The 25,873-nt window shown below is 38.6% G+C and overlaps 1 protein-coding gene across 2 annotated transcripts in view; it reads left to right on the top strand.

Annotated features, from left to right (window-relative positions):
- The window catches only part of strbp (spermatid perinuclear RNA binding protein), a 97,315-nt gene that overhangs the window by 32,148 nt on the left and 39,294 nt on the right, over positions 1-25,873 (top strand). For both annotated transcript variants that reach the window (XM_085413677.1, XM_085413676.1), the window contains exon 2: positions 8,473-8,563. The gene's annotated coding sequence lies outside the window, so the exon portion shown is untranslated. The remainder of the gene's footprint in view (positions 1-8,472; positions 8,564-25,873) is intronic.

Here is a 25,873-nt window from a genome sequence, read left to right as displayed (position 1 = left end):
ACTAATGAAAAAGTCTCTTTTATCTGGGATTCTGTGAGTAATCCACAGTAGACAAAAGCATGGTGAAGGTAGCTGTACTCAGCACATGAAACCCACAAAATATGAAGGATGAAAGGTTTTAAAATCTATCCAGTGAATTCAAAGGCCCCGGGTGACAATGTTCTTTAATAAGACGTGTGGAAAATGAGGGTAGCGGTGTATTCTGTTGCATAGTATCATGAAGCATGTGCATCAGAGAGCACAGCCCTGACCTTGATAGGAGTGTAAATGGAGACATGTCTGTTTGTTTATTTATTTGTATTCCCATTAGTTTCCTGCACAGCAGGAGCCACTTTGTTTGGTGTCCACAATTTTAATCTAAATGTTGTCATTTCGTACACAACAAGCCAAGAAGCAGCAGAAATCTTTGCAGCTTTACATTTATACTGTTAATAGGGGTGGGGGAAAAATCGATACTGTGTAGTATCGTGATATTTTGTTTGCTAATAATGTATCGATACAGGGACAGCAGAAATCGATATTTTGTTACAAAAAAAGTTTTTGTGGACTGGAACATGCTCTGACTTCATGTTCCTTTTTCTGAGCAAGAATCCTGACATTTCTTCACTGTCCAAATGTGTTTAACTTTTTTTTTGGCAGAAATAAACATGACAGTTTACTTATTTTAATTTAAGACATGTTTTATTTGAATTAAGTTTAAAACTTTTTTATTTAATGTAAAATTATATTTTGTTTTAATTTACTTTCAAATTCTTCAGTTGCTGAAGGGGCTGCATAGTTTTCATAAATTGCATAGTTCAGAATAGCTATAATTGTACCAGATGGTTGCATTCAGTTAAGTTGGACTAGACTGTAATACAAACAGTTCAGTTTGTCAACAATAAAACTGACTGAAATGAGAGAAAGACTGAGTGTGAGACTTTGATATTAGATAAAATGAATATTGATAAAGTTTACCTTTATGTACAGAATCTGAATATCGCAAAATATTTAAAAAAAATTGCAATAATATCGTATCGTGCGTTAAGTATTGTGATAATATCGTATCATGGGATGTATGGTGATTCCCAGAGGTGGGACCAAGTCATTGTTTTGCAAGTCTCAAGTAAGTCTCAAGTATTTATCCTCAAGTCTCAAGTCAAGTCTCAAGTAATGTCAGGCAAGTCAGAGTCGAGTCTCAAGTCACTGGTGTAAAAGTCCGAGTCAAGTCACAAGTCTGAAATTTTGAATTTCAAGTCCTTTCGAGTCTTAAAAAACCCCCCGAAAAAAAGCATGTTGCAGTTATGCTAAATGTAAATATTAGACCATGTAATTTTTAAATCTGTGTTTTTCTCAACACATGACAAAATAGTGAACTTAGAAAATATACACAAATTGTGAAATTGCACCTCTTTAAAATGCAGCTCAATTAAACCTAGCTCCAAGAATAATTTTCACCAACAGTTCTGAGATAAGCTGCATGTTATTCTTGGATGCGGTTGTAGGACAAATCGCATGACAAAAATATCATACACATTAAAAAAAAACTGCATCACCAACGTAGCCTGGAAAACATTTGCTAGTTAGATGAAGTCAGCTATCTCATCTTAGCATATTTATATGCATATTTATAATCATACGGTTCTTGGAGTGAGTGCATACACTCATGAAGTTTAGTAACTTCCGGTCACTGCAACAAGCCCAGGTACAGTTTACCGACGGATGGGTGCAGGACCTTGAAATGCACCGTGTAGAACGAAAGACCATCGTACGTATCATAAGTTTACCAGTCTCACAAATTGTCGTCATAAATACACATTCCTTAACCGTTTATTAATAGGACCTTTGCGCTCAACGGTAATTAATTAGCAGTGGAAATAATTTCTGGTACCCATCACAGAAATGTAGCAGTGACAATAATATTGTATGCTGTAATCGCACTGGGCAATTGGTGATACAAAACAACTGTTTTACTCTGTGAATAAAAGTATATGTTTTTGTCAATGTACCATAATAACACAAGCGAAACGCAATATTGTGTCAGGACAATTCACTATTTATACACAATAAACAAAGGAGCGACAATTTCTGTTCAGCGCCAGACTTGCTTGTAACCTATATCACCAATTATGTTAAGAAAAATGACGCATTAACTACAACAGCAGACTGACCTTTGTGTAAATGCTTGGAGCAGACTAACCTGTGAGCTGGAGTGTTCTGGGACGTTATATTTGATCTTTGAATGGCTGCAATCCAGGCCACCCGTCGCCTCTTTGTTACTTCGGAAACATGGCTCGAACAATTTCTCTTCAACGACGTAATCCGATAACAACCGATCTCTTTACCCGTCGGCTTCCCGTGGCTGTCATGCGACCGGCTATTGCAGTTAATAATACAACAGCTTCTTGACATTTTTGTGTTTCTTTTTATCGCTGTGTGACTGATTTCAATTGAAAGCCTGCGTGCGCTAGTACCGCTTGCCACGAGTTCCCAGAATCCTTTGCGGTTCTACCCGTGAATGACGTCACATTTTCAATCTCTATATAATATGCATGTTAAATTTTATATTTGGGGTAAAATATCAAGTCTTTTCAAGTAAACCGGTTCAAGTCCAATTCAAGTCCCAGGTCATTGGTGTAAAAGTCCAAGTCAAGTCACAAGTCTTAGAACATTTTTTCAAGTCAAGTCTAAAGTCATAAAATTAATGACTCGAGTCTGACTCGAGTCCAAGTCATGTGACTCGAGTCCACACCTCTGGTGATTCCCACCTCTAACTGTTAACTAAGGCATGTTTGTAGGCATTTCTTAAAAAGTGGAGATTTTAGCTATAATTCCTTTATTATGTGAGGCAGTTGCTCTGAAAGCATGTGGATTTTACTTTTTGCTGTTTGGTTGAGGAATTATTAAATTGAGTAATTAATAGGGGGTTTCCTGCTGGTCAGAAAATAAGGGTTAGGGTTAGGTGTGTAATTTGCTTGGTCATCTTTGTCTCCAGCTTCCCTCGGCTGTGTTGAAAGTACCTTACTCTTCTGAAAGGCCTCTCAGTCCAAATCTGTGTTTTTTCTGGCCATATGTAAAAACAAAATTTTTTTTTAAGGGTTTTTGGTTTATGAATTGAGTAAAATTCCTATACCTCCTACTGTAGCGTAAAATCATGTCTTGGCCTACGCTTCATTGCACCGTTGCGTCTCAGTTTGACATCAAGATTCTTGTTTGTGCTATCAATAATGGTTTGCAAATTAAATGTGAAGGATTGGCAAATTAAATAGTGCTCGACACAATGTTTGTTTTCTCTTCCTTCGAGCTCTCTATTAAGAGCCGTGCCAGTCGATGGTGATCGTTATCTGACAATGCCGTATGTCTTAGTTAAGATAAGATAAGATAAGATAAGATAGAACTTTATTAATCCCTCGGGTGGGTTCCTCTGGGAAATTCGACAACTCCTGCAGTAGTGCTCTGCAACAAAGGAAACTAATACACATCTGTGTCACTTTTCCAGCGCTAAAGAGGTGTAAAAAGTGATTTTCTAAACATAATCTCGTTCCTTACTATACCTCTGCATAATATATCTGTCACATTTTCTGTGAAAAATAACAATATGAAGAGATTTTTTAGGATATAATGTTCACATCTGTAATTACAGAGTGGCTTTAAATCTCTGTTTTGTGGGAGATCTAATTTATGTGTCAGTTGCTGCAGAATATTGCCACAGGATATGCCACACAAATTGTAATGCATTATTATCAAACTGAAAGACTGCTTACTTAATGATGGGCAATCTTTAGCATAAAATGCTCTATTTTTTGTTTTTTAAATTTCCCCATAATGGTGCATTTTTTTATTTTGCTGTGTCTGTTTTGAATAGTTGGTCTGCACTCAGTGTACTCATAGAAAGCATTAACAACATGTCCTAATTAACTTTTAGCTTAGCTATTCAAGGGTTCATATTTGCATACTCTACATGGCCCAAGTTGCTGAGTAGTGCTTTGTTCTTGTTAATTAAATGATATAAAACCTTCCAGATACCCCCCCCCCCCCCCCCCCCCCCCCACACACACACACACACACACACACACACACAGAGAAACCAAAATTTCAAAAAGACAAGCAGATTATGCCTTACATTAAAGGGGGGAATGCCAAGGCCTTCCTTGGCCAGGCGAGAGATATAATCTCTCCGGCGTGTCCTGGGTCTGCCCTAGGGCTTCCTCCCGGTGGGACATGACCAGAACACCTCACCCAGGAGGCGCCCAGGAGGCATCTTTGTCAGATGCCCGTACCACCTCAACTGGCTCCTTTCGATGTGGAGGAGCAGAGCCTCTACTATGAGCCCCTCTTGTATAGCCGAACTCCTCACACTATCTCTAAGGGAGAGGCCAGCCACCCTTCGGAGGAAGCTCATTTCCACTGCTTGTATCTGTGATCTCATTCTTTCGGTCACTACACACAGCCTGTGATCATAGGTGAGGGTAGGGACGTAGCTCGACTGGTAAATTGAGAGCTTCGCTTTTACACTCAGCTCTCTCTTTACCACGATGGACTGATACAGCGTCCGAATCACAGCAGCCATAGCACCAATCCGTCGTCGATCTCCCGCTCCCTTCTCCTGTCACTCATAAACAAGACCCTGAGGTGCTTAACCCCCCACCCCAAAAGCATGCAAAATAACATCATTAAAGTGAAATATACACTCACCGGCCACTTTATTTGATGTACCTTGTTAGTACTTGGTTGGCCCCACTTTTACTTTCAGCATTTCTTTAATTCCATATGACATAGATTCAACAAGGTGCTGGAAACACCTTTATAACAGTGTGGTCATAAAGGTATGGACACGGTCAACAACGATACTCAGGTAGGCGGTGGGGTTTAAACAATGCACAGTTACTACTAAGGGGTCCAAAGTGTGCAAAGAAAACATCCCCTGCACCACACAAAGCAGGGTGCTTTAATTTGTTTGCACACAATTTTGACCCCACCATCTGAATGTCATAGCAGAAATCAAGACTCAGTGCTTATCCAGTCACTCATATTGTCTAATTTTTGGAATTTTAATCCTATTTAATCCTATTGTAGCCTCAGCCTCAGCTCTCTCTTCACCACGACAGAGCGATAGTTCTTAGCTGACCGGAGTGGCACCTGGTGTGATTTTCTGCTGCTGTAGCCCATCTTTGTCAAGGTTTGATAGCCTGTCTGGCACCAACAACAATGCCACCTTCAAAGTGAAAGAAATTACCTTTCTTTCTTATTCTAATGCTCAGTTTGAACTTAGGTAAGCTGTCTTGATAATGTGCACATGCCCAAATGCATTGAGTTGCTGCCATGTGATTGGATAATTAGACTGTTAATTTGCATTAATGAGCAGCTGAACAGGTGTACCAAATAAAGTGGCCAGTGAGTGTACACAATTTAGTGAACACAATTAGTAAAAAGCATTAAAATGTGCCTGTGTTTGTATGTGTGTGTGTGTGTGTGCAGTCTTTGCAGCGTCCTGTGTTTGCATGCACGTGTAAACATAATGAATAGACTGACAAACAAAATCTCTGGAAACCAGTTTGTCTTGCAGAACCATGAGATCCATTACACCTGCCAGTGCCGCACCTTATTTATGCTCTATTATCCAAGGTGTGACTGCTTCTCGAAAGAACACACAGCAAATACTCACTATTTGTTTTGCTTTGATTTTCTTGGCTGTATGATAGTGTCTTGTTACTTTTTTTTGAGGGTGCGCCACTGTCAGTCTGTTATATCTGGTTTTTCAGGAACATCAATTTCTTTTCTTTTTTTCACAAAGTGTCTCATAGGTTAGTGATTTGACTGTAATATACAACAGTATATAGCTTCTCAGACCTATACTCAGAAATCTCTTCAGTGCACACATAAAGAAGGTGTGCAACCAAAATCTTTACCACCATGATCCACCATTCAAGGGTGGTTGGTCTTTACTGTGTTATGAAAAACCCATCATTTACTGTCTCCAGTTGTTTCATCTGTTATTCTTTAATGTGTTTTAGCAGTGAATTTGAAATGTGATAAAACTGTGCTTAACAGGGCAGACTGTAGGCTCTAGAAATTATTAATGGCAACTACCCAATTTTAATATTGCACAATTTTCCACAATCTGTTGCTATCAGCACAGCTGCACTTCTTACCATCTGCCACCTTAACACGTTTTTGTTTATTTAATTCTAAAGTAGGGGTGTGTGATATGATTTTGGAATGATTGGGACTGAATTCAGGACATCGTGACAACTTTCCTGGTAAAGCAGATCAATCATACCTTTTACTGCATCGCAGAAACACAGAACATAAACCAGCAATGTGTTATCAGAGTATTAATTAGAGCTGGGCGATAGAACGATAACGATATGTATCGCGATATAACTTTTACTCGATAGAGAAATTAAGCTATCGCGATAGACCTCGCCGCTCTTGTCCTCAAAGAAAAAAAAGGTCAGCCAATCCAAATTAAGTAGCGCAGAGCCGAACCAATCACAGCCGCAGCGTCAGCACAAGTGCCAAGCCGCACGCACGTGTGTTTGTTTGGGAAGCAGCCAGCGGGTAATGGAGCCAGCGCGTAATGGAGGAAATGAGTGCGCCGACTAGAAAAATCAACCGAGCGTGACCGAAGAGAAAACAGATGATGGTTCCAATGCCGGAGAGATTGTCGAACGGAAGAGCCATAGAAGTTCCGTAGTGGGAAGGTATTTCGGCTATTTCAAGTCTGACAAAAAATAGAGTAGCGTGCACTGTAAATGTGCCGAAAGCAAGTCTGGAAATACAATAAACTGGAGCATGCGTCACACTGTGCGCCACGTTATTGTTTCGGTGAAATGAATTTCTACAATACTGTTAATTCTACTCTCTGCAGTGTTTAAATGCTTACTTATACACACAGTTACTGTCCCTCCACACATACGACTCGGTTCTGCTTCTATGCCCCAGCTTTGTTTACTTTTTCCCACCGAGGCTTCTAGACTTCTGATTGGCCAACATTTCTGCACGGTTAGGAATCTAGCGCCACCTGCTGCTTTGGCATGTTCATAGCAGCGTTTTCCTTCATTTCTGCCTTTATGTGTGGACGGGATTATTTTTTAAAACGAAAACGGAAAATCTCAGTTTTCAAAAATACCCGTGTACGTGTGGACGTAGCCTCAGTCTCTGACTGGAAGCGCTAATTCGTCATTCGGCTTTTGTCAGACTAAAGTAACTGTTAAAACTGTTTGAAAAGCTCAGCTATACAACAAGGAGAGATTGAGAATTTCCTTTTAGTTCTCAGTTTATTTGATATTGACAAAAGTTAGTCAGTTTTGTCTGTTCTTCTGTAAAACAAACTAAGATTTATTTTTAGAATTAATATTTTGTTTCTAAGTGGAATTGACAATTTAGTCTGTTTTGTTTGTTCTATTTTGAAACTTAAACGCTTTAGCGGCTGCCTTTTGTGTAGTTTGCAATTATTTGCCTTTATTTATCTGAAAAAGTCTCATGTTCCTTAAGTACATCTACCCTGTTGAACTTATTATGGGAAATAAATATTTAAATAAAAACAAGCTGCTGATTATTTCACATTTTACTTGTGAGCAACGGCACATTTAAATCTTACAAATATAGTTATTTGGCTTATATCGTGATAGATATCGTTATCGCCTGAAATGAAAAAAACATATCGTGATATGAAAAAATCTCATATCGCCCAGCTCTAGTATTAATACAAAACTATTTCATAATTTTCTTTCTAGACTAAAGCTTGTTAAAAGAAAAGAGCAAGGTTGTATTGTGAAATAGGACCAGGAAGCGTTCAGCAACTATGAAAAGGTAGTTGTGTAAGAGAAGTAGAAGAGCGAGGTGAAAAGTAGTAAGTGCTTATCATAACAAAAATAAGCAACCTTTTGTGCTGTGATGGCTCTACGGAAGAAAAATGCGTCAGGTAGTAAATTATGTCATCATTGGGAAGTGGCTAATGTTGCATGAATTGTGCAGCTAAATTAATAGATAGTCTTAGAGGAATGAACAACAGCATTTCATAGATAGTTCTGTGATAGAGTGCAATGTGATCGAACTGTTTGCATGCAAGTTCTCGTTTCAAACACTTTGCTGTGTTAAGTGACACATGCAAATAATAGTCTACTTCCTCTTTAGGGTCAGTTTTCTGGTTAGCGAAGATTATGCCAGTTGGTGCACTTCTTCATTTTCTACGAGAGGAAAAAAAAAGAGAGAGATGCAATAATTTCTCTGTAGTTTCTTTTTAGAAATGTTTGCTACAATTCTAATAATTTTTTTACATTTTTTAGCTAAGGTTTTGTTTTCCCTATCCCCTTTCTTTTTGATGTTTCTGATGAAGGCAAAGGAAAAAGTAAAGTAAAGCAAGTTTTGCAGTGAAAAATATCTGTCTTATGATACGTTCTCCCCCTGTGATCGCTTTAAGTCAAGCAGAACATTGCCCTTAAGTGCCGTTGTAGTGACTGACCAGACTTTAAACTTGTGTCTTCTCAGGTGCTGAACCCTGCCTGCTCAAACACCGTGACTCCAAACTGACAGACAGGGGGAAAAGTGGACAGATAAACCAATAGGAGGCCAAAGGAGGGTGAGTGAGTAGTCTGTATACTGTACCTCTGTAGGCTGTCTTGAACTCTGTTTCACACTGTAGTTTAAAGTGTTGCTACTGCTATAGTTGGGTGGCTCAGTGTTGACAGTTTAGACCAGTAATTCTGAAAGCAAGACAAGCCCTGTAGCAAAGAGACTGATGCACTGAGCCCACTGAGGCCAAAACTAAGTCTGTTCGTGTTTTCTGTTACCCTTCTCAAGATTAGTGCTTTCATCAGAGGCTGTTCAAAAGAAATGACGGTTTCATACTTAAGTAATATAGACACGGCTTTATTTTGTGCTGAATTTTACCTAGAAAACGATCAAAGAAGGGATTTTTTTTGGCCAAAAGAGGAAAAGAGACAGATGTTCAGCAACGCTTTGGGAACTATTCGGCAAAAAGAATTCCATCATAAATCTGCTAAATAGAAACAGTTCCCCCATCAGCATACAAAAGGTTTTAAAGAGGGGCCGAATTTGCTTGTGAGTGAACAGATGGAATCCGGTCAAATTCAAGATTTACATCTTAATTGGAATTTTTGTACCTTGTGTGTGTGTGTGTGTGTGTGTGTGTGTGTGTGTGTGTGTGTGTGTGTGTGTGTGTGTGTGTGTGAGTGAGTGTGTGTGTGTGTGTGTGTGTGTGTGTGTGTGTGTGTGTGTGCGCGCACACGCAAGTCTGATTTTGATTTATGGGTACACATAAACGGGTATCACACATTTATGTGTTTTTCCACTTCCCTATAATACATGTATTTTTGCTAGCTTGTACAATATGTTCCCCCAGTTAACAGTCTGTGTACCTACTATGTTGTTAAAACATCTGCTTACTCATCAATGCAATTTATTGATGGGTTGACAGATGTATTTGTTGGCCAACTGTTTACATAGTTGACTGACAAAATAAAATTACTAGCAATATGAATTTGCTGCTTTCCTTTTCTTTTCTTTGTTTGTTTGCTTTTTAACCTTCAAACCTGTTGGAAAAGTATACATATACCTGAAGATCTGCTCCTCTGTCTCTGTGTATATCTCATACACTCCCAACCGTCTGTAGAAGTTTTTGTACATTACAACTTATCCTGATATTATCTGAGAAAAATGAGTGCCTCATCTTCATTTGTGGTTTCATTTTCATTGTGGTCTCACACTGACAATGAATTTAAGTTAGACATATTTACTGATCACAGTGGATCAGGGGCTGTGGTCCTAGTGGTTGCCGGGTTCACTCTGCTTTGGTAAACTGCCTACTTATGTATGTAAAGTAGCTTTTATGCAGTTCACCCAGCGGTCTTCCCCACTATCATCTCAGTGGGACTGTTTTGGGGTCTGCGTGTGTGTGTTTATGTGTAAATAATTGATTGCTATAGAGGTTTTAGTGGACTGCTGGTGAGACTGAACCAGGCAAAAGAAAAACACGCTTGACTGCTTTCCTTCACAGTGTGAGTAACATAACTTTACCATGTGTGCTTGCTCGCTGGGATGTTGAGTTGGGGAGCTTGTCAGTGTTCCGTGAGTAGATTTAGTTTGTGTTAATGGTGCTGCAGACATTAGTCCTTAAATCACAAATTAACATCATTTTTGAGCCACACTAAGATGCCACACATACTGTTAGAACCCAACCAATATATTTGATATATTGACTAATATTTGCTATTTGCCAATATCTTCTTATCAACATTTAAATGAAAATATAAAAAGTAAAGACAAGATAGGAGAAAGACCCTTTGACCAAGTGTAGATGTTGCATAGTTTGTCCACACTCTGCAACTTCCCTGTCGAAAAAGACACCACGACCAGCTGATGTAAGCAGGCGTGGAGTATAAACAATTAATTCACGACTTGTTATGACAAAAAAACAAGATTATTTTTAAACTGAATTGTAATATTATCTTGGTAAAGATTCTTAAAAAACTAAACGTAACACATGTTTATCTGTCGGGTTTTCATGAGAATGAAAATATCGGTCATTATATTGGACTTCGCTATCTCTGGGATTTGTTTTCGTTTTAGGTTTTTGAGTTTAAAGCTATAAGGTGATTTAGAATAAATTATGAATAAACCTAAACATGAACTGTAATAACCAATAAATTAATTGGTTATACATACACAAAGACAATCAAGCATGCTGCCATGTTCATCCCAAATAATCAGACCTTCTTTCTTTAGACTTTTTTTAGCCTGCTGCTTACAACATTCAGTCTTTTTTTCCATTTTATATCTCAGCATCAGGGATAGCTGTGGATAGTCATGTTGTCCACAGCTGTCACAAGTCAGACTCAAGGTCAATATAGCATATTGAGGATTTTCAAAAATTTGTTTGTTTTTTTGACTAAAGGGGTAAAAAAATAATTTGTTTGTTATTTTCTTTGTTTGTTTTTGCTTTTTAATGTAAACATCAATGTCACTATGACCTTGTAACATTTTGCTGAAAGCAATATCTCAGGAACATGTAGATGAAATTTTATTCTGTTTGCCCACAAACAGTAAACCTAATTTGCTGGTCAAAGGTGAAGACCACGGTTATCTGAATACATATATTATATGAGTAAACATAAACTGCAGTTTCACTGGTTGGCAGAGGTATACCACAAGGCAGAGAGTTTAGTCTCTGCTTCTTTCTTTATCTTTCTCAGTCTTTTACCAAGGGTCTTTCTCCTATGCTGGCTTGTTCTTCTTTGCCATCCCTTCTTTCTTTCTTTCTTGCCCCTTAGCCGCAGTGTCCTTGAGAAAGCAGTGACTTTGCCGGTGAGTGTAGCAGAGCGCATCACTCTCTCTCTTTCTCTCTCTCTTAGACTCTCTCTCTCTGACTCTAACTCAACACCCTTGCACACAAACGCACCGACACACACACACAAACATTTGGTGGGTCCATAACACAACTGTCAAGCAGGACCACACTGTAAAAGTCTCTTCCCTTTATACCCCATGAATAATTCATCATCACTAACATTGGCTATATGGCTTTATGCAAATGTCGACAAACCTATTGCAGAGGAAAAACGGAGACAGTTGTGTTTTGTATCGAGCCAACCTTTTGCCAATTTACTTCTCTTTCAGGAAAAGATAGTAAATGATCAGCAAACTGCTGATACAACCAAAAGTTGTCATTTGTAGTCAACAGTAATATAAAATGTTGTGATGATGATCAGTAACTGAGCTACTGTTGAATTCGCTTGGTTTCATAATATGACGCTTTACAAAATTGGATTTATTGCTGAAGTTCAATTACTCTTTCTGATGGTTTGTTACCGAATTCTGACAAATTGCCCTCAGTAGATACTGGAGTTTGGCTGCCAGCGTGGAAACACGATGCCTCTGTGCCCTCCCCCTCATTAAAACTGCCCTCCACTAATCTTGGATCATGACAGCCCATTGTTACAGTTTTCCGTAGCTCTTAAAATATGGATGGGGTCTGATTGTCTGCTTGTAAGATGAGATGTGATAGACTCTTGTTGCTGTTTGTTCTCGCTCTCTGTTTTCCATTTGTATTGGGTCACCGCTTTTTCCTGCCGCCTTGCGTGTTTTCTGTAGGGGATCGTGTATCTTGTGGATAAGTAGCTGCAGTCCTATATATGGAACATGAGATTTGCAACTTTATCTGCAATGTTTATTTATCCAATATTTGAGAGTCTGATTTAAATAATATTTACTGCAGTGTAATTTGCATATAGTCTGATTCTTCCTAGCAACATTACATATAGGTTCATTTGAGTAGCTCATGATAGTATCTCATTGCCGCCATGTTATCATTCATTCACTCCTTGTCTACATGTGTCTTGTTTACACTTCCTTATGTCACACATACAGCTGAAAATGCTTCCGTAGCCATGGTGAGCAATCCCAATGGGAAAAGTTGAGCCTGAATCGCTTTCTCACTCTCTTTCCTTCCTTTGTCTAATGCCTTGGTGCAGTTTAATGCTTTCCCCACATGCGCACACTTGCACACAGATGAGCAGGTCTGAATCTAAAAGCAGAGAAGATGCAGATTTTTGGTCACATGTTGTTTTAATTCATTTGACCAAGAAGTTGTTAAAAAAAACCAACAGACAGAGCGTGAGGATGGTTTTCTCTGCTGCCTGCTTTCCTTCTTGTTAGCGACCATGACCGTGGTGGCTGGACATTTGGCTGTGAAATACTTGCACAAGAGTCTGCTTGAGAAAAAGGCTCTTTTCTCCAACAAAGCGCATTGGACAGATAAACACCTTCACCTGTTGGACCAGCAGGATGTCAGTCTTCTAACTTTATAAATTGTAAAACAGCAGCAGTGCAGCAAAATGACACATTTAAGTTCAAGTGACAAAGCCCTCTAGCAGCAAAAGTAGCCATGACAGAAGGAAAGAAGGAAGTCAGAGTTGTCACAATACTACAGTTTCAAACTCGATACCGACACCCAGGAAAATACTCGGATCTTGATACCATTTTTGCGACAAAATCAAGAGGCATGTAAATGTATTCACATATAGCCCTGTTTATTTCCAGTGCTTCTGGTGATTTAGAACCGTATTTGTGGTGTTGATAAACTAGAGTTGTTAAGTTCAGCTGCCACTCTTTCAGTATAGTGCTGTTAGACTTTTCTCACCTTCAAGGGGATTTTTTTAGGCGCACATGCAAAAAAAACATGTTATCTTGTAAAATTAGCACCGTCTGTTAATGTTACAGACAGCCAGGACTGGCAATGTTTGCTGCCTAGCTCCGACACTAACATTATTCATTATTGTTTTATTGTTAGTCACAGCTGCTAGATCAGGGATGTCAAATATTACGTCCAGGGGCCAGAATCGACCCGGCAAAGACTCCAATCTGGCTTGCTGGAAGGCTTTGGAAAATGTGGGAAGAAGAACTCTATTTTTGGACTTTTAACTTTATTTTCACAAGTTTTGGAGCTTTTCCTTCACCAAAGTAATTAAATTATAGATAAATCTGTAATTCTCCACATTACTTCTTGCAATTTAAGCCCAAAGTCATCCTGACAGACTTCTTTAATTTACTACAGCAGCATTTCTTTATCAGCATTTCTTTATCTCTGCATTATATTAAGATATCTCATTGATTAAATGCACAGTTAAACTTTTTACACTGACAGAATGGGAAGTATCATCAGTCTGGCCCACATAAAGTCAAAGTGGGGTCTATGTGGCCTGTGATATAAGTTTGACATTCCCGTGCTAGATACTGCTTTAATAATAACTTAATGGACAGCTATAATTGCTAATAGTTAAATGGTTAACGTTGGTGTGTGCCGAGTTAATATTTATAATAACTGTTTAATACAGTATGCCAATGCTGTTGAAACAGGAACTTTATTGACCTCTCATGATTCCTCATAAAGCTGAGCTGTCAGTCTTCAAGATGCACGCCAAGTTTGTTGTGCTACTGCTCACGCGTTCAGCTGCTAGTGGGGAAGGGGCTGTGTGCCTGCCTGTCCTGCTGCAGTGCTTTGTGAAGTTGTGTGAAGTTGGAGGAGGAGAAGACTGAAACTGTTCTTATGAATACTGTTGCAATCATTTTTAATATCTATTAGTATCTGAGTATTAATGTTGTTTTGCACTTCTCAGTAAATATGGGGCCTACGGTACCTTTGCAATTAAAAAATGATCATGTGCTGTCACATTTTCAGAGTGTTGGTATTGAAAGGTACAGTTAGTGTCCGTCCTGTTGACATCCCTAGTTTTTATTGTGAACTTTTGAGTACAGATGTGTCAGGATACCGACTTCAGTCCAAGGGGGCACTGTTCCTTTCCTGTTCTTTTTTTTCTGCTTAACTGTGACCATGATAATACTGTAACCTTAGTCAACTGCTTCTTTATTTTAATCAGTACAGTGAAGATAATTTCCCCCCGATGACTTGGTGGTGATTGACTTCCATTTTGCAGGCATCCAAAATATAATTGGTGCTTTTTGATGATTTTGTGTTTCCTTTTAGGAACTATTGAAATTATTATCAGGCCCAAATTAGGAACACATGCAGTTATGCATGAGCAACGATAAATGTCAAGTCAGTAGAGGTTTGTCATTTTATTTACTCTGTGACATATGTTAATCAAGAAAGCCAGTGATCAGACACACATACACAAGGCTAGAGAGTCGATTTCTTGCTTTATGAGAGAGACCCAACTTGGGTTTAAAAATAACTAGAATATTCCTTTCATTTTAAAGTGTTAATCTTATATGGATATATCATCAGATTAGATATAAGATAATCAGATAATTTAAAAGATGGGTCAATCATAATTCATGCTAAATTGTTTTTAATTATTCATCAATAGTCCCTGTGGCTTGCATGCACGCACGCACACGCACACACACACACACACACACACACACACACACACACACACACACACACACACACACACACACACTGTAAACCTTTTCTGTTTCCCTCATTCTGTATATTTCTATCTTTTCCCCGTCTTATCTTCTCATTTCTAACCTCCCTTCTGGTCACACTCTGCCCCCATCAAGTCCCACCCTTCCTTTCCTTTCTCTCTCTTCCTGTTCCTTCCTCTCGCCTCTGAGTCCCACCGTCTTCTCCCCTGAGTCGGAGAGGCAGACAGGAAGGAAGTGTGTAATGAGACAGCCATATCGAGCACACAGCCCAAATTGACCTGCAATGAATGGAGGCACTGATCAGATGCTGCTAAAGCAGTGCAGATTAACAAGCAAGGGGGATGGGAGAGAAAATGAAGCTCCCTAATGTGGCACACGTTTTAGGAATACTATCAGACATGCATAAACCGTTTTTTTTAGGTAACAGGAATATATGTGTTCACACAGGGCCTCCGGTATCTGTTATTATTTAAGAATGAATGTGCTTTTTTCTTGTTTGTAGTTTTACTGAAATCAATAGTTGGTCACTTTATCTGAAAGGTAAAGCAATCTGCATTCAAGACACTGTTTTCTCTGCAGTATGAACACAAGACAGAGAGGAAATAGCTTCAGAGTGAAAATGAGAAAAACAATGACAAGCAAGAGAACGAATGGCAGGACACACTCCTATTACTCTTATTATTGTCAGAAGTGTTACTTTATATCCTTGCTGGATATGAAAATACTGGATGTGATTTAGCTTTTGTAGTAAATCTTGCTAATCTGCTCATCTGTCTCCACTCGCCACACTACTGATTTTATTAATGAAAATGGAACGATAGAGGGAGAGTGGACATATTACTACTAACAGTTCTTTGTGGTTGTGTGTGTGTGTGTGTGTGTGTGTGTGTGTGTGTGTGTGTGTGTGTGTGTGTGTGTGTGTGTGTGTGTGTGTGTGTGTGTGTGTGTGCCTTCTAGTTTGTCCAGTGTATCACAGTAGAAGACCATTAGGGGATTACTTCACATCTGGATAACCCTAGCTGTTCTAATGAGTTCACGACTGCAGTATGCATTTCATAATTTGGATGGTTTTAACAACATTACATATTAAATCATTTCTGGCCTCAATTCTGCCCAGATCATTTTTAATATTTAAGCCCAGTGAAAAACCCAGTTTTGGTGTAAAAAAGTTATTGTGAGGATTTACTAAATATGTGCACTGGCAGTTTTTTGACTGAAAGGTGTGGACACGGACATTTTTGTGCCTGGCCGTATTGCCAACGTGTTTGAGTTTCCGAGCACAACATTTGGAGTAAATCACAAACATCATTTACGAAGGTTTTCAGCAAGTAGTTTACTAAAACCATAGCTTATGTTTGTGTCTGATGTGGGGATGATAGTTGCTGGCAGAAGTGCTGATATATTTGGAATTCCAGATGAAATTGTTGTCAGAATGTCCACCTAATAGCACCGGTGGATTGCCCAAAACTGTGTGTTCAATACCAAGTCTATGCCTCTGCTCTGTCACACTTCACTGACTCATCACCCCAAATGTTTAGGGCTTTGCAAGTCATATTTATGGTGTTCAAACATACTGGTATTTTGATGAAGTAGAGCAGAACTCAGAGAACTGAGCTTAACGTAGGGTGTCAGAGGGAAATGAAGAATCGCAGTACAAGGCACATGGAAGGATTTGTCTTTTAGTGGTTATTACAGTCAGCCAAGCTACTTCTTTAGCTTACAGAGTATCAGGTTTTTTGACACATTTCTAAACATAAATCGATCCATAATGACAATGCCAAGCACACAAGAGCATCAGCATCTCACCAAAACTCTTTCAAGGATTTTCCTTCTTTATTATGAATGTATGGAAGTTTTTTTCTGATCGGGTTATCTCAAAGTGTAATTTTTATCTCCAAATTTCATCTCAATAGTTCAACATTTTAAGATAATCTGAAATTTTAATACCTACAGCCTCATATCACATAAAGGAAAGAAAAAAACAAGTGCATAGCATGCATTTTTCCACACTTGGCACAGTAACTTTAACTTGAGTACCTTAAGGATGGTTTAGAATTCTGAAGTTAACAATATTTGATGTTTTTCTGCACATCATACAACTCAACTAACACAGATTTTAAGAGGAATAGTCTATAATGAAGTAGTCTTTCTTGGGATAAATCCCCCTCCTGAGGTGTCAGATTTATCCAGAGAACGTTTCTCTCACCCTACAAGACCTCGTGCAGTATAGAGTCTGGCCTTATGTCAAACATCTGTTCATTCTCCTTCAGCTGCCTCACATTGACATGAAATGCCCAACTGGGTTCATAAGGAAACAGGAAACATGAAACCTACTCTTACATTGTAAGATACCATCTAAAATGTGTTTTTTACATGGTATTTTGCAGTGTTGCTTGGTGCATTGTGTTATTACTGAAATGAAGTGGCTGCATGTGATTTTGTGAATTAGCACATTGCTAGTAGATTAGCTAGAGAACTTTCCACTCCCACCGGCGTATGTTTCCGATTGCGACATCTTGCTAATTTGCCCTGGTTAGTTGATCTGGCACTTTGATCTGTGACCCATTTTTTTGGCTTTGGCCTTACCTGGATCTTTGCCAGCCTAGTTCCAGGTAAACATGAATAAAGTGCAGTTGTAGAATGTATGATAAAGTCCTTTAGGATTAAAAGATATTGGATTTGAAGTTGTTAATGGAATGTCAAAGTGGTAATAGCAGCAATAATACATTTTCATCCCCCCAACTCCTTTGTAACAGTGGTTTATTTTATGTAATTTTTGTGCTCTATATCAAGGAATTTAACTGACTTAATCACCAAAGCATTAGTTGTTGGGCGTGGGTTCTAGTTTCATGTAACCTTGATTCAAAAATCTTTTATATTTTGCTAATTAGCTGTTTGTTGGCGATACCCAGCCTTTTTATTGGTTTCTGGTGCATTTATATATTTTACTGGGCACATCAGTGCTTCACGTTATTTTTTTAACCCTTTAGCAGCAGTAATGTGTGTTTATAACCAGTCGCACATGCACGGACCTGCTCAGGCACACACAAGCAAAGTGGTGGGTGGCACGACAGCTTTGTGTGTTGGCAAACATGAGCTTAGCAGTGAAGATCCTTTCAAGCAGGATTAAGCTGCTAAGTGTCAATGGAATAGACAAGTAGGCCAAAGACCACGAAGATATCACTTACACTGCAACAATCAGTGTCAGTGGGTCTGTGTATGTGTGTAGTCATATGTAAAATAGACAGGAAGTGTAAGTGTGGCAGATTATTTGTGGAAAAACACAGGAGAACATCAACAGGACACACACACAGTATGCACATTCACAAGTCCTCTCACACTAGAGGCCTGGCAGGACCATCTGTTCCTGCTGAAATCAGCACAGCAGGAGCCTACCAGTGTGCACACACACACACAGAACACACTATATCACACACACACGGTTGCAGCATGCTTCAGTTCTGGCATAGTGATAGTCTATTTATTCCCCACACTGACGCAGGACAGTACTCATACAGTTGAGTTGAGTAAGTTGATGTGGATATACAAATACATACTATACGTATCAGATATACAGTAAATATATCTGTCTGTAGTTTTACACATATATGGAAAGATTGAGAGATAAACGGCTAGACAGACAGGTAGATGGTCTGACCTACCGTCAGCAGGAACTGCATACGCGTTCAGCTTTCTCCATTTTAATAATCGACCGAGGGGACTAACACTCCCCTGTCAATGTTATCTATTTCCCTTGCAAAGGCAACATCAGCATTTTTTATGCATTCTCCCATCTCATCAGCACTTTGCTCTGACCTATCCTGCCCTGCACCTGGACACAGTCAAGGAAGAACTACAGTGTAGTCATTTATAGTTCCCTGTAGGGTAACTGAACACTATCATTCTTCAAGAGAAGCAGTAAATGCATATTTTTGCAGCCTACAATTTCAGATTGCAAGAAAGTCATCAACCAATAATAAGGGGTGAAGGAATCAAAATGGTAACTAAAGGGTCATATGTGTCCTTAGAAATCAATTAATGGGTTCAAAAAGTTTGACCTTGCCTTGTCTTATTTATTCTACAAATTGAAAGATCGATTTTAGTCAATAAAGTGATGTATCATAAATTATCTGTCTCTTTCAATTCTTTTTTGCAAGGTTCTTGCAAAAGAGAATACTTTAGGTATGGTTTGTTTTGGTCTTTAATAACTTCTCAGGTGGAATTAGTTACAAATGATTAATAACTGAACTGTTAAACGGTGGTATTAGCATCTGCGCATTTTACTCGTCATATCAGCAGGATGAATAATTAACAATGAAAACACCAATTTATATTGCGCAATTAAAAAAAGATCACATGCATCACATTTTAAAATTGTTTCTGGTACTAAATTGATTTTCTGGATATAATATTAATTTTATATTGTGCAAATATTAATAATGATCTTGAAAGACATAATAAATAAACATGAACCAGTAAAGGCTGCATGTGAGGATACTAAATATACCAAGAATACTGAGACTGAGACTGAAAAAGAACTGAGGAAAAACAGCAGCCAACATAGAAGAGGAGAAGAAAAGCTCGGGTAAAATGAACAGATCAGGTGAAATCAGCAGGGAATTCAGAAAATCAGGCGAGTTAGTAGGTGAAGTAATTGTTTGTGTATCCATGACTATTTGTATGTGTGCTTTGTGTGTCTAGTAAACGTGTCATTTAGATGACTTACAACAGGGGTCCCTAATCCCAGTCCACGAGGGCTGGTGTCCCTGCAAGTTTTAGGTCTCACCCTGCCCTGGGTCAACATACCTGAATCAAATGATTAGTTCATAACCAGGCCTCTGGAGAACTTCAAGACATGTTGAGAAGGTATTTTCTCCATTTAAATCAGCTGTGATGGATCAAGGGCACATCTAAAACCTGCAGGCCCTCATGGACTGGGATTGGGGACCCCTGACTTACAACATGGGTTGTAAGTCAATACATGTCAATAAACATTTACCTCAATATGTTTGCTAGTCTGTCATTTCTGAAAATACAAATATTAAAACTCTTTTCATTAAAATCAAATAAAACAATTAAAGGTTTAGTCTACAAATTAATTTCCGTGGAAAATAATATCACAACAATTCGATGGAAGTATAAAACCAACACCCACCAAACATTTGATTAGAGTCTAGTTGAAAGTAGCTGTGGCACAATGATTCTCAGGTGTAAAACTAATCTTAATAAAATACTGTGCACTGTACAGTGCTCTCCATTTTGGTGACTGGATTGAGGGTCATAGTATTAATGGGTTCCTCCTTGGCATTGTTTCCATGCTGCAATTTGCAGTTGGCATGACTCTTAATTACACTCAATGTGAAGTTCCCAAAGTTAGCAGTGTGATTTGAATGGAATTGACAAGAAAAAAAAAAAAGAGACTGTGTCCAATCACAGACACAACACCTGCCAAAAGTACATATAAAAGTATTATATGTTATTTCCTAGTACAGCAAGTGTCCCCAGCAGTTCCAATTTAATGGATTACTATAATCATGTTACAGTTTCTGCAAAACAGCAATATAACACAGTGCTAAATTCACTAATTGCATAAACAGTTGTGTCATTACTGAGATTACATAATTTATTGAATTATCTGTACAATTAACAGATAGAAAAAGAATCAAAACATGCCCTTTTCCTCCAACACTTCAATAATAGCAGAGCTATAATAATTAAGGAGTGGATGTATACATTAATTGTTATTACACGAAAGGTCAAGAACACAGCTGCCAGAAACGACAATCCACTCCTCCTAACAAAACATCGACTCAAAGATAAAACAAAGCTAGTAGCGACAAACCCCAGACCCACTGGGATATGTGTGACTGTAGCCGAGCAGCTGCTAATAAAAGCAGTGATGAGCAGTGAGTCTCATAGCATAACTGTTTCTACAATAAAATCTAGCTTTCATAAGCTTTGCTGTCGGCTAAATAAGTAAAGGGAAGTATGTGTATGTGTCAACTGTGCCAGTTTGTGGACAGTTTCTTTCCTGTGACAGTGCATCTCAGTCCAAGTGGATCCTAATGAAAAAGTCTGTAACTAGTAGTGCAATTAACTCATTTCTTTAGGGGAGTAAATTAGTAAGAACACCATTGCTGTTTGTTTTTTTTCAAAATAATATCTAATAGATTAGCATTTGGAGTAATAACCCCAACATTCACCAGAACCACAGTTTGCTATGATGACAAAGTCACACACATACTCACACACAAGGTGAAAACAACAGCAGCAAAAATGACCTGTCAGTGAAGAAAGTCTTGATTATCTGTCTAGTGGACAGACTGTGCAATGTTAATGAGTGGTTGAAGGTTGTTTCTCCCACCGATAGATGGTAAAAAAGAAAACGCAAAAGCAACCAGTTGACATGTCTGCAGAGCACGATGATCGCACCCTCCACAGTAGCACCAATAAACCTTCTCTAGTCATAATGAAGACAATGGGCCTAAATAAAGAGGGTTTCCTTTGAAGTGTCTTTCATCCCATGTATGTGTTTTTTTGGTATATCAAAGGAACATTAATTTTCCTGAAGTGTGACAGTTTTTGCATCCTGGTTTCTGTCGCTGTCCTTTTCTTCATCTCTTCTTTTTAAATGCACACAGCACAAAATGCAACGTCATGTCTGAGAAGGAAATCATCGAGTGTTTATAGAAGGAAACTCATAGTTCATTATGGGAAGGAGAATCTCCTATAGCCTGAGGCTGAATGCTGTTTACTTGAGCTATTTAGTCTTTGTCTAAGCATCATTCTTTGTTGACATATTCATAATGCTTCCAGTGGTTGTTTGCCTTGATGACTTTAATAAAACCATACACCTGGCAGGTTGTCCTTACCATTCTGTACTTTAAAAGTCAAAAATCACAGCAATCAACAAATCTTTGTTCACAGAGTTTTTATTGTAGCAGTAAAATAAGGCCCTCAGCTCTGACTTACACAGGCCTGATTATACTTGAGTTAATACTTCGATTTTGGTCAGCATATTTGAAGAATCAACTTATAGTCATTCTATAGTCTAATCTGCTGTGTGAGATATGAAGGTATTAAAGATGCTTTCTCGAGAGAATAAAGATAAGAAGTAATCCAATGAACTTGGGAAATCAAAATAATTTATTCAAGAAATTAGATGCTAAGGTTGGAGGTGGAACATAAATGGAAAAAAAGGACATCAAAATTCAGATGTGCATTTTTATGTTTTTAGAAAGACAACACACTCATTAGTGTCTCCTTTGAGCATGCCACCGCTTCTCTATGTTATCTCCTTTGCTGTCAAAAACCCCCTTCCCTCTTCTCTACCACAGCTCTCCATGTGCATCTCACTGTCACGCTTTCTGTGTTTCTGTCTGTCCATTTGTGTCTGGATCTATCTGCCCTGCTGTCTCACTGCAGTCGAGAAATAGACCGAGTAAACAGACGTCTCAGTGAGCTAGCACCTATTTACACTGTGCATGCTTCATCTCAACAAAGGTGCTTAGAGACATGGCTTTGGTGCGTGATTCTGAATTTATTCTGAATATTATGCACCGCCTGGACCCACGTCTTGCGCTATTTTTGTGTGCTGGTTTCTGTGTGGCATGTTTGTCTAACTAATTAACACACGCATTTGCAGATGTTTTCCCAGATGCAAACATTATGGCATCAGTCACCCTCGAGATATCCACACATCAATAATGATATAACACACTGGCTATTCAGGTACCCGAGCAGCCTTTCAGGTGTTTGAGTGCCTGTGTACCTGTTTTATTTAAAGGAGATATGTGGGAAACCGTGTTGGTGAGGAAAGTATTCATGAGACCTAAAATACTACGCCTTGCAAATAGTTATGGGAGAGAAAAATCAACAGTTTAACTTAAAATAACGTAGTCTTAGCTTCCAGAAACACCATTCTTATTTATACCTGCTCATTTTCCCGAAGAGATTAGCCTGATTGCAGGTCTGCCTTACTGGAGTTTATGTGTTTGTTTAGAAAAAAAGGGTATGACAAGCAACAGCAATCTTCCTACATTAAGTTGTAGCTTTTTCTCATACCGTGCAGCATCTTTTATCTCACAAATGCATAGATTAATCTCAAAACCGTCAATTCAAGTTAGCAATCTGATAATCAGATGCACTTGATTAATTGATCATCAGCAAGTGTGAGCACCTCTTTAAAAGCAGATTTTTTTGTCAGTTTGCTGGTCTGAAGCATTCAGGTGTGTGTCAAGGGCAAAGGTCATCAGGAGTGATTTTTAAAAAGTTGCTGCCCATCAATCTGGGAAGTGTTGTGAGATCATTTCCAAACAGTTTGATGTCCACCGTTCTACAGTGACAAAGATTATTTACAAAAACAAAAAATTCAAGACAACCCAAGGTCAGATCATGCGATGCTCAGAGAAATTGAAAAAAAAACCTAAGAGCTACATCTCAGACTCTACAGTTCTCAGTTAACATGGTAAATGTTAAAGTCATGCACTTAAAACAATGTGAGAGACTGATATATAGGGATGGGAAGTGATAAGAATTCAGCGATTCCAGTCCAATTATTGATATCATTTAATGATTCAATTCCTTATTCGTTCTGTTATGGATTCTCATTGGGTTCTCACTGGCTCGTCTTTGAGTGTCACCAACATCGCTAAGCAGTATATCTTAGATATTCCTATTATTTGTTCATGTTAGAGGTATTTCTGAACTTTTTGTTGTGATTAGTGTTGGGGTTGTTACTCAAAAAATAATGTATTACACATATTACACAAAACATTAAATAGACTACGCGTTACATTCCCATCCCTAATCATATAGTCATACAAAATATGATTACTTTATTTTAATTCACATCTAATGCTGCTAGATGTAGTTCTACAAGCTATTGGATCATGGGATATAGTTAGCTACAGTATATACTGCTTCTGCAGCTTTTCTATTTCTGATAAATAAATATTGACATGGTTTAATATTTCATCTGTTGTACATTTGAGATTCTATTTAACTGATTTCAAGAAATAGGTGATTTTTTGTTCATGCCTTGATATGTGAAATCTTGGAATTGAAAGTCGGCATACTTTCTTTTTACTAATAGCTCTCATCGTTTGAGGACGTCCCCAGCTGGCACTGGCACCGGCAGCGTTCAATCAGAACTCTAAATTTATTTAATGAAAGCGGAGAGACGAGCCAGGGCTTTACTTGAAGAATGCAACGCTCCCTAATGCTGATATTATATTTAAAAACTATATTTTTAAAGGTAAAAAGTGGACAAGAAAGACAGCAGAGGAAGACATGCAGCAAAGGCACCGCAACTTCTTTACTTATAGTCGCATGTTTTTCATGTCGAATCAGTAATCTAGGAGTTCTCTGCAACTTTCTCAACATAAGCAAAATGCACTTTTCTCATTTCAAAATATTTGTTGACAACAAAACATTTGTTTGTTTTGTAATATATGCTAATATCTACTCAGATATCAGACAGAATTGTCAGCTGGTTCCACTCAGTTTCCATCATCAGTGTCACATTAGCTCCACTTTAACTGATTTCCATGGGGGAGATCATTCAAATTCCCCTAAATAATCACTAGAGACCCACTTATCTGCCTGATGTTAACATCATTTTAGGTCGACATTGATGGCTAAAAACCCCCACTAACTGGTTTGGCTGGGTTCTAAGAATTAGAGCAGAGTGAAGTAAAAATAGTGGTGTGGGTTTCTCTATATGTTGAATAGTTACCACGACATGCGTGTCCCCAAAACACTGGCTGTTTAAAATATCTGTCTTTGGTCACAGAGCTAGATGACGCTTTAGAACAGCTTGAAAATTGCATTGATCCTGTCCCTATCGCAGATTAGCTGATCGTTGTCCTCCCGTAGAGCTCGTTGGACCAATATTGTTAAAAATGCCAGAAATATCAAATATCAAAGTTGGATATAATTGGACACAATATTGACATATTTTATATTAGAAGAGAATGCCCTAAAGGTCTTCTCATCTGATTGCAAATACTAAACAAAAACTAAACTCTGAAAGGGAATACATTGTGAAAATTAGCTCTGCCAACGCTAATTAGCACACTCTGTCTTTTGTCAATCGTCTCCCTCCCTTCAGTCTGACTATTCCACCGTTCATCACATTTGATGGTTATCAGATGAGAAAGGTGTAAATTGCTACTCAGAGCCATCTCAGCTAATTCCGAATCTCCCTGCTATTTTGCCTTCATTTTTCTGTCTGTCCTCGTCCATTGTTTCTTATCCTCTGCATTATTCCTTTCTTCTCTGTATGGATGTAGTCACAAACTCTTGGAGAAGGAAGGGCATATTACAGATGTGTTTTCCCCTATGCATAAACTTCTGGGATGAATATATTCAGTAACTGGAATGAAACTGAGATCATTTCTGCAAGTATGCCTGTGTATGTGTGTGTGTGTGCCATTTGCAGATATATCCATGTCTGTGTGTGCACATGCTAATGTCCATGAGCCACTGCTAGCCAGCATTAATGAGGTAAAGCCCCTGCCAGTCCCCAACCCCACCGCCCTTCTCAGAAGAGTAACACACAATCACGTGTTAATGACCCACCAGCATGGTGTGAATAAGAGGGAAGATGAAGCAAGTGGGGGCAGGGGTGTACAAAAAGAGATGGAGGGTGGATGCAGAGGAAAAATGTAATAATTGGTCAGTGTGAGTCCAGCACCACAGGAGACTTTATAAACAAACAGGCGGATATAGTTTGTCCAGGCAGCACACAGCCATTCATGTGAAAACCTGGTCTACTTAGACACCCTAGCTCCCAGTGGAAGACAGAGGAGGTTGTGCACACAGCAGACCACATGTTGTTAAAGGGAAGAATCAGTCCTTTTTCAAGCATTTTCAGTCTTCTTTAATATTAGGTTTAGATCATATTTTAGATTATTTATCCTACTGTGTTTTTCATCACTGTACACTTGATTTTAATTAAAGAAAAATGAGAAGGAAACTG

Source organism: Rhamphochromis longiceps, linkage group LG7, assembly GCF_057381845.1.
Source record: "Rhamphochromis longiceps isolate RC_006_pf linkage group LG7, R_longiceps_female_GT1.1, whole genome shotgun sequence".
Taxonomy (NCBI): Eukaryota; Metazoa; Chordata; class Actinopteri; order Cichliformes; family Cichlidae; genus Rhamphochromis; species Rhamphochromis longiceps.
This window is presented reverse-complemented; position numbering and strand designations above follow the sequence as displayed.